Source organism: Podarcis muralis, chromosome 7, assembly GCF_964188315.1.
Source record: "Podarcis muralis chromosome 7, rPodMur119.hap1.1, whole genome shotgun sequence".
In the NCBI taxonomy this organism is placed as follows: Eukaryota; Metazoa; Chordata; class Lepidosauria; order Squamata; family Lacertidae; genus Podarcis; species Podarcis muralis.
In genome coordinates, this window is record NC_135661.1 from 2,180,871 (window position 1) to 2,192,932 (window position 12,062).

The window sequence follows — 12,062 nt, forward strand, 5'->3', positions numbered from 1 at the left end:
GAGTTGGACTATAGAGGACCCTTGCGGGGAATCTCCCAAACCTGTGTGTGATTTCAGGACAAGGAAAGGTTTGATTTGAGGCTGAAGGATGCACTCGTAGGGCAGAAAACGGGTCATCCCAAGTCAGGCATTTGGTCTGCCTGGCACAGAACCGTCTACTGTGGCCTCAACCACTGAGCCTCTTGGGCTTTACGATCGGAAGGTCGGTGGTTCGAATCCCCACGACGGAGTGAGCTCCCATTGCTCTGTTCCAGCTCCTGCCAAGCTAGTAGTTCGAAAGCACACCATTGCAAGTAGATAAATAGCTACTGCTGTGGCGGGAAGGTAAACAGTGTTTCCATGCCCTCTGGTTTCTGTCACGGTGTCCCATTGTGCCGGAAGTGGTTTAGTCCTGCTGGCCGCATGACCCAGAAAGCTGTCTGTGGACAAACGCAGCTGCCTTGGCCTGAAAGTGAGATGAGTGCCGTGTTATAAGAAAAAAACCTGCTCTTTTCCCCCTTATGGGGTACCCAAGAGCCCATATAGAGTCCTCTTTTTAGGTTCTCTATTGGTAGGAGAAAATAACAGAGGCCAACCAGAGAATATTGAGAAGCAAGGCAGCTAGTAAGCCTGATCTTTATTAAACATGTTGCAACAGGGTGCTCCCCCCACACGCGGGGGGAGAAGACCTCAAGCACAGGCGTGCAAGCCCTTATATGTTGTTGTTGTTGTTGTTGTTGTTGTTTAGTCGTTTAGTCGTGTCCGTCTCTTCGTGACCCCCTGGACCAGAGCACGCCAGGCACTCCTGTCTTCCACCGCCTCCCGCAGTTTGGTCAGGCTCATGCTGGTAGCTTCGAGAACACTATCCAACCATCTCATCCTCTGTCGTCCCCTTCTCCTTGTGCCCTCCATCTTTCCCAACATCAGGGTCTTTTCCAGGGAGTCTTCTCTTCTCATGAGGTGGCCAGACCAACCCCAGAAACATCATACATACATCACAGAAGGGGTGTAGCCCAGGACCCCCCCCCCCAGAAAAAACATCATACATACATCACAGAAGGGGTGGTTCTAAAACAGAACCCTGAGTGTGTTGTTTATCTCCTGTCTGGAAAGTTAAAGGTAAAGGGACCCCTGACAGTTAAGTCTAGTCGCGGACGACTCTGGAGTTGCGGCGCTCATCTCGCTTTACTGGCCGAGGGAGACGGTGTACAGCACGGGTGTCAAACACAAGGCCCGCGGGCCGAATCCGGCCCGCCAGACCTCGTCATGTGGCCCGTGTAGCCGCCGCTGGCCGCCAGCCTTCACCTTTTATTCTCGCTTTTTTTTTTTTTGACACAAGAAAGCTGCCTCTTCAGCGCATGCGCGGCAGCCTACAAGCCAGAGAACGTCTGCCCTCTAGCAGGGCCGGCCGTTCTACAGAGGAAACCTCCACTTTACATAGTATAGTATAGATACAACCGGCCCTTTGAGGGTGACCAAACTGCTGATGCGGCCCCCGATGAATTTGAGTTTGACACCCCTGGTGTACAGCTTCTGGGTCATGTAGCAGCATGACTAAGCCGCTTCTGGCGAACCAGAGCAGCGCATGGAAACGCTGTTTACCTTCCCACCGGAGCAGTACTTATTTATCTACTTGCACTTTGAGGTGCTTTCGAACTGCTAGGTGGGCAGGAGCTGGGACCAAGCAACGGGAGAGCTCACGTCGCAGGGATTCGAACCGCCAACCTCCTGATCAGCAAGCCCAAGAAACTCAGTGGTTTAGATCACAGCGCCAGCCATTATTTGGGTTTTGTCCACTCTTTTGTTATTATAACTACTTAATTCCTGAATCTAGGTCACAGGTCACAGGCTCACACCCTGTTCATGTCTTGAATGTGCCCTTAAGACAGGATGTGTGAGCACAGGATTTTTGAGCAAATAGACAATGGGGAGATTTCCCATTTTGACCTTGCAGAGAAACATTTGAGGTCAATTTGTTCAGGACCTTTTCTGTGGGGTTTCAGAAATGTGGTTTATATGTACAGTTATGAACATTTTTAAAATATATATATATATGACCTTAACATTCTTATAACAGCCGCAACCCCATAGTTGCCTTTGACTGGACTCAACCGTTCAGGGGTCTTTTACATTTACCTTTACCCTGTCTGGCAGCAGCACTCCATGATCTTTCCCAGACCTGCCTGAAGATGTTGCCAGGCATTCACCTGGGACATTCTGCCCACAATGGAGATGCTCTACCAATAAGCTGTGGTCATTCTCCGAAAGTCCTATTTATTTCATAGTTTATGCCATTTGACTGTTAAAATGAAACATAGCCCAAACATCAAAGTGGTTTCTAGTCCTCATGATTCTGACTAAAGATTCTAATCCTTATTGGTCTGACTAAAGTAGGCCAGGGGTTGCAAAGTGTCGGTGCTGCCACACTCAAAGACGAATTTCTTACAAAGAAGCAGTACCAGTTCCTTAGCAGTTCATGGGCTTCTCTCCCTCTATGGCATGACCCCCCACTGATGCCTAGGGGTGCCCTCTCCTAAGGAAAGGAGAAGGTGAGAAACAACGTTTGGTTTCTGTCACAGGAGGAAGGAGAGAGCGCCAAAGCGAAGGACTTCATCAGCCTCGGGCTGAAGGACGGGCACCTGGTGTTCAGGTGAGGGAAGGCCGCATAAGAGCTCACGCTATTGGCCGCTCTGCATTGGGGCTCCGGAGTGGCCAGTGTGGTGTAGTGGTTAAGAGCAGTGGACTCGTAATCTGGTGAACTGGGTTCGCGTCTCCGCTCCTCCACATGCAGCTGCTGGGTGACCTTGGGCCAGTCGCACTTCTCTGAAGTCTCTCAGCCCCACTCACCTCACAGAGCGTTTGTTGTGGGGGAGGAAGGGAAAGGAGAATGTTAGCCACTTTGAGACTCCTGAAGGGGAGTGATAAAGCGGGATATCAAATCCAGACTCTTCTTCTTCTTCTTCTTTGACACTGGCCATGTGTTTCCTTCAGTTACCAGCTAGGAAGCGGAGAAGTGAACATCCTGTCTGAAGACCCAGTTGATGATGGAGAATGGCATAGAGTGACAGCCATCCGGTGAGACACATGTAGAGAGATGTGGCTTGGGACACCCCTAGTTTGACAAGCCCAAGTGTTAGGGGGTGGAGAAAGGCATAGGCCCTGTTCCCGGAACAAGGCGGGTTGAGGAGCAATTTGTGTGCTTCTGGGGCTGGGGATGCTGTCCCAGCCCTTGAAGCTGACCCAGAAACTCCAGTGGGTGCAGAATGCCACGGCGAGGCTCCTTACAGGGCCCTTACCACGGGATCACATTCATCCAGTGCTTTACCAACTGCACTGGCTCCCGGTGGAGTACTGGGTCAGGTTTAAGGTGCTGGTTTTAACCGTTAAAGCCCTACATGGCCTAGGACCCACATACCTACGGGACCATCTCTCCTGGTATGCCCCGCAGAGGACCTTAAGGTCCACAAATGACCACACTTTGGAGGTCCCAAGTCGCAAGGTGGTTAGATTGGTCTCACCTAGGGCCAGGGCCTTTTCAGTACTGGCCCCGGCTTGGTGGAACGCTCAGTCACAAGAGACCAGGGCCCTGCGGGACTTGACATCTTTCTGCAGGGCCTGCAAGACAGAGCTGTTCTGCTTGGCCTTTGGTTTGGACTCAGTCTGACCCTTATGTTTTCCCTCCCCTTACGGTTTTGATCCATGGGCTACTTCTAAAATGAGGCTGCATTTTAAATTGCATTTTAACCTGTATTTTAAATTGTCCCCCCCCCCCAATTATGTTTTTATTGTAATTTTACTGGTGTTAGCCGCCCTGAGCCCAGCTCTGGCCGGGAAGGGCAGGGTATAAATAAAAGCTATTATTATTATTATCATCATCCTCCTCCTCCACGTGAGGATTCCCCTGTGGAATATCCTCGGACCACATTTCCACTTCTGTTCCCATGGACAGACGACAAGCACTTCCTTATCCATCCTCATCCTCTCCAATCCAACCAACCTCACTCAAAACCACCTTCGTCCTTCTGACACACTCTCCCATTCCTCCTCCAGGGAAGGGAAAAGAGGCTTCCTTCAAGTCGACGGCGAGGAGATGGTAGCTGGGGAATCTCCTGGCAAGAACGTCATGGTGAATACCAAAGGTCGGATCTATATAGGTAAGCGCCTTCATCTCAACAAAACTAGGAACACTTTCAGGGCACTGTGAGTGTATGGGCTAATGAGGGATTCACACTTCCCCTTTTCATTTAGTTTTCAGCAGTCCTCATCAACTGAGTAGGTTTTCTTCTTCTTCTGTTATGTTTCACTCGGGTGGGAACAGGCCAGAGAATCATAGAATTGTAGAGTTGGAAGGGACCACACGGAACATCTAGTCCAGCAGTTCTCAACCTGTGGGTCCCCACATGTTGTTGGACTACAACTCCCATCATCCCTGAGCTCTGGCCTTGCTAGCTAGGGGTGATGGGAGTTGTAGTTCAACAACATCTGGGGACCCACAGGTTGAGAAAGGCTGATCTAGTCCAACCCCATACAATGCAGGACCCTTTTGCCTCAATGTAGGATTCAAACTCGTGACACTCATGCTCTACTGCAGTGTTTCCCAACCGGTGTTCCGCGGCACACTAGTGTGCCGCGAGACGTTGCCTGGTGTGCCGCGAGATGTTGCCTGGAGGGAGGCGGGCGAGTCGGGCGGCGAGAGGCGGGGCGGCGGCGGCGAGGAGAGGCCGCCCAGCGCGGGGCTCTCGCCGTCTGCCTGCCTGGCTGCCTGCGTGGCGCTGACGTCACGGGGCTGTAACGTGCCCCACATAGGCACACGCGGGGTGGCGAGCGAGCTCCCTCCCACATCCCATCGCCGCTCGCTTCGGCCGGCCTACTGGGCTGTCGCAGGCAGAAGGCCTGCGCATGCGCGAGGTTTTCGCGCCTTCGGGATTCCCTTCACGCCTTCCTCCTCCCGGGTCCTTGAGAGCACGGGAAGCGGCAGCGCGAGACCGGCGTTGAGCCTGGTAGGTATTGCGCTTGCCAAGGCAGTCATTTGGGAAATGAAAACTTGCAAAGCAAGCAACCAGTTCAATCTGAAGTACGTGTATGCTTAATATCCTGTATCTGAAACCTGTTCTGCCCCCTCCCCCACACTTGGTGCCATTTTCATCTACACATGCAGCAGAGTAAGTTGACCCAGAATGGTACCAATTCAGATGGCAGATGGGAGAATGACAGTGCTGAATGCTTTCCCATGTAGAACAGTCCCTGCAAATAAAAACCCAGCATATTTGGAAGAGGGATGCTAGCCTAACCATTACCTTCTATGCTGTTACTATTTTTTTATTTTTTTTTACATAAGTAAAAAGTGACCTTTCCCCATCTGGCATGGTGGTGTGCCTCGAGATTTTTTTCATGAAACAAGTGTGCCTTTGCCCAAAAAAGGTTGGGAAACACTGCTCTACTGAGTGGTGATGGCAGCTTCTGGCAAGATCTCAGAAGATCTTGCTGGAATCCACTGTCGGCACCACCACTTTGCAGGTGCTGCCGCAGAACCCAGGTCAGGGCGCCAGCAGTGCGGAAGCACCTTCCCATTTTGCCTAGGGCAACAGAACAGGATGTGCCCTCCATGCAGGAGGGCATTGCTTTTCATGTTTCCTTTCATGTTGATTGCCACACTGGTTGCTGCCTGACTTCTAGAGCCTTTCCATGCAAATGGTGTAAAATTCACAGGTGCCGCACAACAACTTTATGGCATCAGCCCTCCTGAATTTGGGAAGGCTGTTCAAAGGACCCTCATCCTCAAAGCTTTACACTTCAGTCTGGACTGTGTCAATGTCTTGTCACTTTCAGAGCACTCTCAGGGCCACCCCTCCCTACAGGATGTACCCGGGTGGACATTATCGATTTGCTAAGCAATGCTTCTTCAGGAACGCCTCCTACAAATCGTTTATTGAATATTTATAGATAAATCGTAAACAGATAAGAACATTGGCAGGATTATTGTAATAACCTGCAGTTTCATAAGAGTATATATTTAAAGAAGATAAATAAATGTGCAAATTAAGTTACCGTATTGGCCCAAATATAAGCCGCACCCAAATATAAACCACACCTTTAAAATTCAAGGAGGAGAAAGAAAAAAAGACAATACCCAAATATAGGCCACTCCCTTAAAATTCAGCAGGCACTCACGCCTGTTCCGTTTTACCATATGTCTGTTTCAGCAGCGTTATTGTAAAAGCCAATTTTTGTAAGGTCGCGAATTTAAGCCGCACTTTAACTTTTTCATGGTCAGAATTTGGGGGGAAAGTGAGGCTTATATTCAGGCCAATATAGTAATTTGGATATGCAGAAGATATTAAAAATAAATTTAAAGAACTGCAGAAGTCAAGTTTTGAAATGTTAAAATGATTGCAAGATCAGTGAAATATATGGAAAGTATAAAAAAAACATTTGAAAAAAGAACACCTATAAAAAAAACCCAGGAGAAACACAACAAAAGGGTTTTAATGTATTTCCCTAATCATGTTTCTACATTTTCCCTTAAGAAAACATAGAAAGCAGCTTGCATGAATTTCATTTTAAAAATGTGGTCCACATGGCAGCGACAGTTGCAAGTGACTTGTGGACCCGAGTTGTGAACGAATGGATAGCAATATGAGAGCCTTGAAAAGTCTACACGCCTCTCTGAAGGATGCTGTGCAATTAAATCCCACGGCCCAAATGAGGCAGCATCGGTGATGATGCTGAAAATCAAAATGCTGGGATGGAGGCTGTGGTCCCTGCCAGCCTCCTGAATCCTCCCAGTGACTTGAGGAGGAGAAAGAGGACAACAGCCTCTCCCCTTCAGGGAACACACTTGCTGACGGACGGCTCTTCCTTTCCCTCTGCGCAGGTGGAGCACCTGACATCCAAACCCTGACTGCGGGAAAGTACACCTCAGGGGTCACGGGCTGCATCAAGAACGTGGTGCTGATCAACGACCGGCCCGGCCAGCAGCCTCAGCAGCCCATTGACCTGCACCATCACTCGGAAGCCGGTCTCAACATCCAGGAGTGCTCCTCATAGGCCGGGCTTGCCTCTTAACCACACTCTTCGCTGTTTTATTTTTTTGTCATCAGGCCAATTGAGAGACATCTATTGTTATTATTATTATTATTATTATTTTATTATTATTATGAATTTTTAAAAAAAGAGAAACACACACACACACACACTCACAAATGGTGCTTTGCTGCTACCAAAAGAAAATGGGGGTGGGGTGGGGAGACGTGGGAGGGAGTTGGTTTGTGAGGGGTTTTTTTGTGGAAGTGACAGACCGATGGGGGCCACGCAGGGCCTGTCGTCGTCCCACCACCTTCCCCAGCCCTCACGTGGAAGGACAGAGAGAGAGGGGGCACGGTGGACACTTAAAGGACTGGAGAGCGGCATTCGTGAGAGGCGCTTGGACAGTGCTGTGCCCGAGGTTTTCCAGGGATGAGCATCTCAGACAGGAGCCTGAAGAGGCTGCTCTGAGGCCGAGGGGTGGGCAGCGGGGTGACCGCGTGGCTTCTCTTGCTTCCGCTGCTGGGCTGGGCTGGGCCAGGCAGGTTGTGACCAAAGATACTGTCCTGTCTTGCCCTTCCCCTGGGTGGGCGTGGGCTGGGTGGGTCTCTGTATCATGGTGCCCAACGCCGTAGCAGCATCCAGCACTCCAGCCAGGACAGAGTTCGCAGGAGCACCAAAGAGGGAGGGAGGTCCTTTGCCCTCGTCCTCCAGCATGAGCCAAGCTTTTCAACTTGGACAAGTTTGAGCTTCCTGCGTTTTGTCGTGGTGCCCCACTGCCCGCCTGGCACAATTGAGTTTGCTCCCGCCTCTCACTCATCCTAGCTAGGCTGTGGTCAGTGTTATTTTTCTAGAAAAAGAGGTGCTGGAACTCACCATGAATGCCTCACTGGTTCTCTTTTAGTGGCAATGGCGCCCGCCCGAGAAGTGCTGGAACGAGTTCCAGCCAGGAACGGCTGCGGCGCCTCAGAGCATCCTCTCCACCTGGTCCTCAGTGACACATGCAAAGCCATACGGAGTTCCCCTGTGCTCTGGCTGGCGCGGAAAGCAGCCGAGAGCCCAACACCAAAAAGCGGGCAATGGTTCCCATGCCTTAAGCGCCGCAGGGCAGAAATGGGATTTGCCCCTCCCAAGCCATCAGTGCCTTATTAGTCTGCGTGGGGTCTCCCATAGATCCACACCTTCTATTGCAGTGTGCAGTCCCCCAGAGCTGCAGACACCCCGGGGCCTGGCAGGGCCAGGTAAGGAGCTGTTGCAGCCTCATCTGCTGCCTGGGAAGCAGGCAGGCAGGTCTCTCTTCAGCATTTCAGAGGACCCTTTCCGTGGGCAGGGGTGGGGACAAGAGTGTTGCAACGTGTGCAGGAGAGCTGCGATGGGCACCCCACACAGCAGCTCCTGCCAGCCTCCCAGTGCCACAAGCACTGGAGGGCAGGAGTTTCCCGTCCAGCGTTCCCAGGAGGGCGGTAAGATGCTTTGCGGGGGGATGAGAGGCAGAAGGAGCCCATTGCAGCTGGGGAAAGGGGTTTCGACTGCTGCCTTCTCCTCTCAGCCCCGAGACACTGAAGAGGGCAGACTTTGGAGCTGATCTTCAGCTAACTATACTGCCTTTCCTTCCCTCTTCAAACAGCCCTGGGTGTTGCCCCTGCAGACAGTGCTGGTGCCAAGCAGGCACTAGAGGCTTATCTTTTGAGCTTGGGCCTCATAGGCTTGTGCTCCAGCCAGCCTCCCACATTCCCTTAATGGTGTGGCTGGCTCTGGCTTGCCCCGTGTGAGCCTTTGCCGCCAGTGTTCACTCTGCCTTGCCCGCTTCCTTCCAGAACCAGAATTATACTGCCTGGGAGGCACCATGATGCTTGTGTCGCTCCAGAACCTGTTCCTGCCTTTTGCTTCCCCTGCCTGCCTCCCCCATTTGTTCTTTTTCTTTCTTTCTTTCTTAAATAAATGGTGCTGAACCCCAAAGTCCGTGTGTCAAGTCTGTGGCTCCCTGTCTTAGCTGAGGTTGTGTGCATGCCGCACATTTAAAGCACACATGCGCACACAAATCTTGGGAACTAGCTTGTTAAGGGTGCTGGGGACTAGCTCTGGGAGAGGCAAACAACAGTTCTTGGGATTCTTTGTGGGACAGTTGTGTGCTTTAACGGGTGGCGCTGTGAGCCTCTTGGGCTTGACAATCAGAAGGTCAGCGGTTCAAATCCCCGCAACAGGGTGAGCTCCCATTGCTCTGTCCCAGCTCCTCCCAACCTAGCAGTTCAAAAGCATGCCAGTGCAAGTAGATAAATAGGTGCCGCTGCGGCGGGAAGATAAACGGCATTTCCGTGCACTCTGGTTTCTGTCACGGTATCCCATTGCACCAGAAGCGGTTTAGTCATGCTGCCCACATGACCTGGAAAGCTGTCTGTGGACAAACGCCGGCTTCCTTGCCGCAACCCCGAAGTTGCCTTTGACTGGACTTAATCATCCAGGGGTCTTTTACCTTGGACAGCATTGCAACAGCTTGACCAATGGGAACTGAAAACAACACAGGAGGGCAGAGAAATTCCATACTGGTCTCCGGGTTGATTTTGTACATACCAAGTGTGGTAGATCAGCTGCACGTCCCAAAAGAAGTAAAAAAATCCCCTCCATTTCAGTAATTTCCCCAGTGTTTTCTGCCTTTCCTTATGACTATGCTGGGAACAGATGAAGAACAGTCCTATGTTTTAAAAAAGTGGGTTTCAATCGGTGTGCCATGGCACCCTGGGGTGCCTTGAATGATGGTCAGGGGTGCCAGGGCAACACTGGCCTCTGTCCCTCTTTCCTTCCTCCTCTAATGCCCTCTTGTGTCTCTGCCTCCCAAAGGCTTGTGCGGCTGTTTATTGCAGCAGTCCTGGCTATAAGCTCCCCAGGCAAATGGTGCCTCTGGGAAGCACCTCTCTTTGGGGCGGGGGGGGGCAGCTCAGAGACCAGAGGACTCCCAAGGAAATGGGAGAGGAGAGCGGCTGAGGGAACACTCCACAAGGGAGGGTGTTTGAAAAAGGGTGAGAGGCTGCCAGCTCTGCAAGCAAGGGGTGACATAACTGGGCTCCTGAGGCCCACAGAAAGGATGTAGTTGGTCAAGGGAGCCATGAACTCAAAAAGGTGAAAACTTTTTCTAAAACTTGATCTAAAATACCCACATTTCAAAGCTTGTCATTCCCACTCTTCTGATACCATCAGTGGAACAGGTGCCTGACTTGGTGCCTCGATATAAAACAAGAGAGGGAACATCTGTGGGTCTCCTTTGACTTGATTCCACAACTCGGGTCTTTTTCCTTTTTTACAGTGGGAAGTCAGCTAGATGAACACTGGCTTTCCTTCCCCTGTCATAAGCTGACAGGCCCAGATCTCAGGCCCAGAGCAAAAGAGAAACCCCATCCACACACCGAACATTTAAAGTGTTTTTGGGCCACTTGAATGGTCATGACTTCCCCCCAAAAAATCTTAGGGACTCTTAGCTCTTGTGAGGGGGGGCGTGTCTCCTAAGCTCCCTTAAAAGTGCAGTTCCAAGAGCTGTTTGACAGAGGAAGGTGGTGGACTCTCCTTCCTTGGAAGATTTTAAGCAGTGGTTGGATTGCCATCTGTCAAGGAGGCTGTAGCAGAGATTCCTGCATTGCAATTGGTTGATTCCATGAAACCCAAGTGGTATATGACACAAGAACTCTTGCACATCCTGAATACTGCAAAATTTGGCCCCTATCTGGACAGGGATAGCCTAACTACTGTTGTCTGTGCTCTGGTAACTTCAAGGTTAGATTAGTGCAATGCGTTATAGGTAGGGCTGCCTCTGAAGATGGTTCGGAAAATTCAGCTGGTGCAGAATTCAGTGGCCAGGTTGCTCACCAGAGCAAGATGGTTTGAGCATAATACACCGATCTTGGTCCAACTGCACTGGCTCCCAATTAGTTTCCGGGCCCAATTCAAAGTGCTGGTTCTGACCTATAAAGCCTTAAATGGCTCAGGACCACAATACCTCAAGGACCGCCTCTTCCCATATGAACCTACCCGGATCCTGAGATCATCTTCTGAGGCCCTTCTTCGTTTGCCTCCTCCTCGAGAGGTCCAGAGGGTGGCAACATGAGAACGGGGCCTTCTCTGCAGTGGCTCCCTGTCTGTGGAATGCTCTTCCCAGGGAAGTTCGTCTGGCGCCTTCATTATACACCTTTAGGTGCCAGGCAAAAACTTTCCTCTTTAACCAGGACTTTGGTTGATCTGTTTGACATCCTATACCCTTTTAAAATGAGGCTCCTTTTTGGGGGGGGGGGGGGTTATTGGGTTGTTTTTATTTTGATTATATATATTGTGGTTTTTATGTTGATCTTTTCTGTGAACCGCCCTGAGACCTCTGGGTATAGGGCGGTATAATAATAATAATAATAATAATAATAATAATAATAATAATAATAATACTTAGTGCATAGTTAAACTATGGAACTCCCTGCCACAGAAGGCAGTGATGGCCAAGAATCTAGAAGGCTTCGAAAGAGGATCAGGCAAGTTCATGGAGGTCAGAGGCAGAGAATGCTTAAGAATTCCAGTTGCTGGAAAGCCCAGGAAGAAAGGGTATCCTTGTGCTGCTCTGGTTGCAGGTTCCCCACAGGCATCTTGGCGGCCCCTGTGAGAACAGGATGGTGGACTAGATGGGCCATTGGCCTGATCCAGCAGGCTCTTCTTGTGCTCTTAAATGCATGGTGTGGATGTGAGCGTATCTCAAGGCCTGGTGCCAAGTGCCTTAGTTTGAACCCACTGAGGAAAGAAGCAGGCATCTCCTGCCACCTTGTGGGAAATCAGCCAGTATAGTACATCTGTCTGATAAGCCCAGGGGTCAGCAACCTTTCTCAGCCGTGGGCTGGTCCACCATCCCTCAGACCATGGGGGGGCCGGACTATATATTTTGGGGGGAAGTAAGAAGTACGAATTCCTATGCCCCACAAATAACCCAGAGATGCCTTTTAAATAAAAGGAAACATTCTACAGTGGTACTTCGGGTTACATACGCTTCAGGTTACAGATGCTTCAGGTTAGTGGGTTTCCACTAACCCAGA

General features: G+C 50.6%; 1 long non-coding RNA gene across 1 annotated transcript; it reads left to right on the top strand.

Annotated features, from left to right (window-relative positions):
• The first annotated feature begins 2,433 nt into the window (after positions 1 to 2,433).
• On the top strand, positions 2,434 to 4,133 carry LOC144328320 (uncharacterized). The gene is made up of 3 exons (XR_013393500.1): positions 2,434 to 2,629; positions 2,971 to 3,054; positions 4,030 to 4,133. It is a non-coding gene; the product is annotated as an uncharacterized LOC144328320 (long non-coding RNA).
• The last annotated feature ends 7,929 nt before the right edge of the window (positions 4,134 to 12,062 follow it).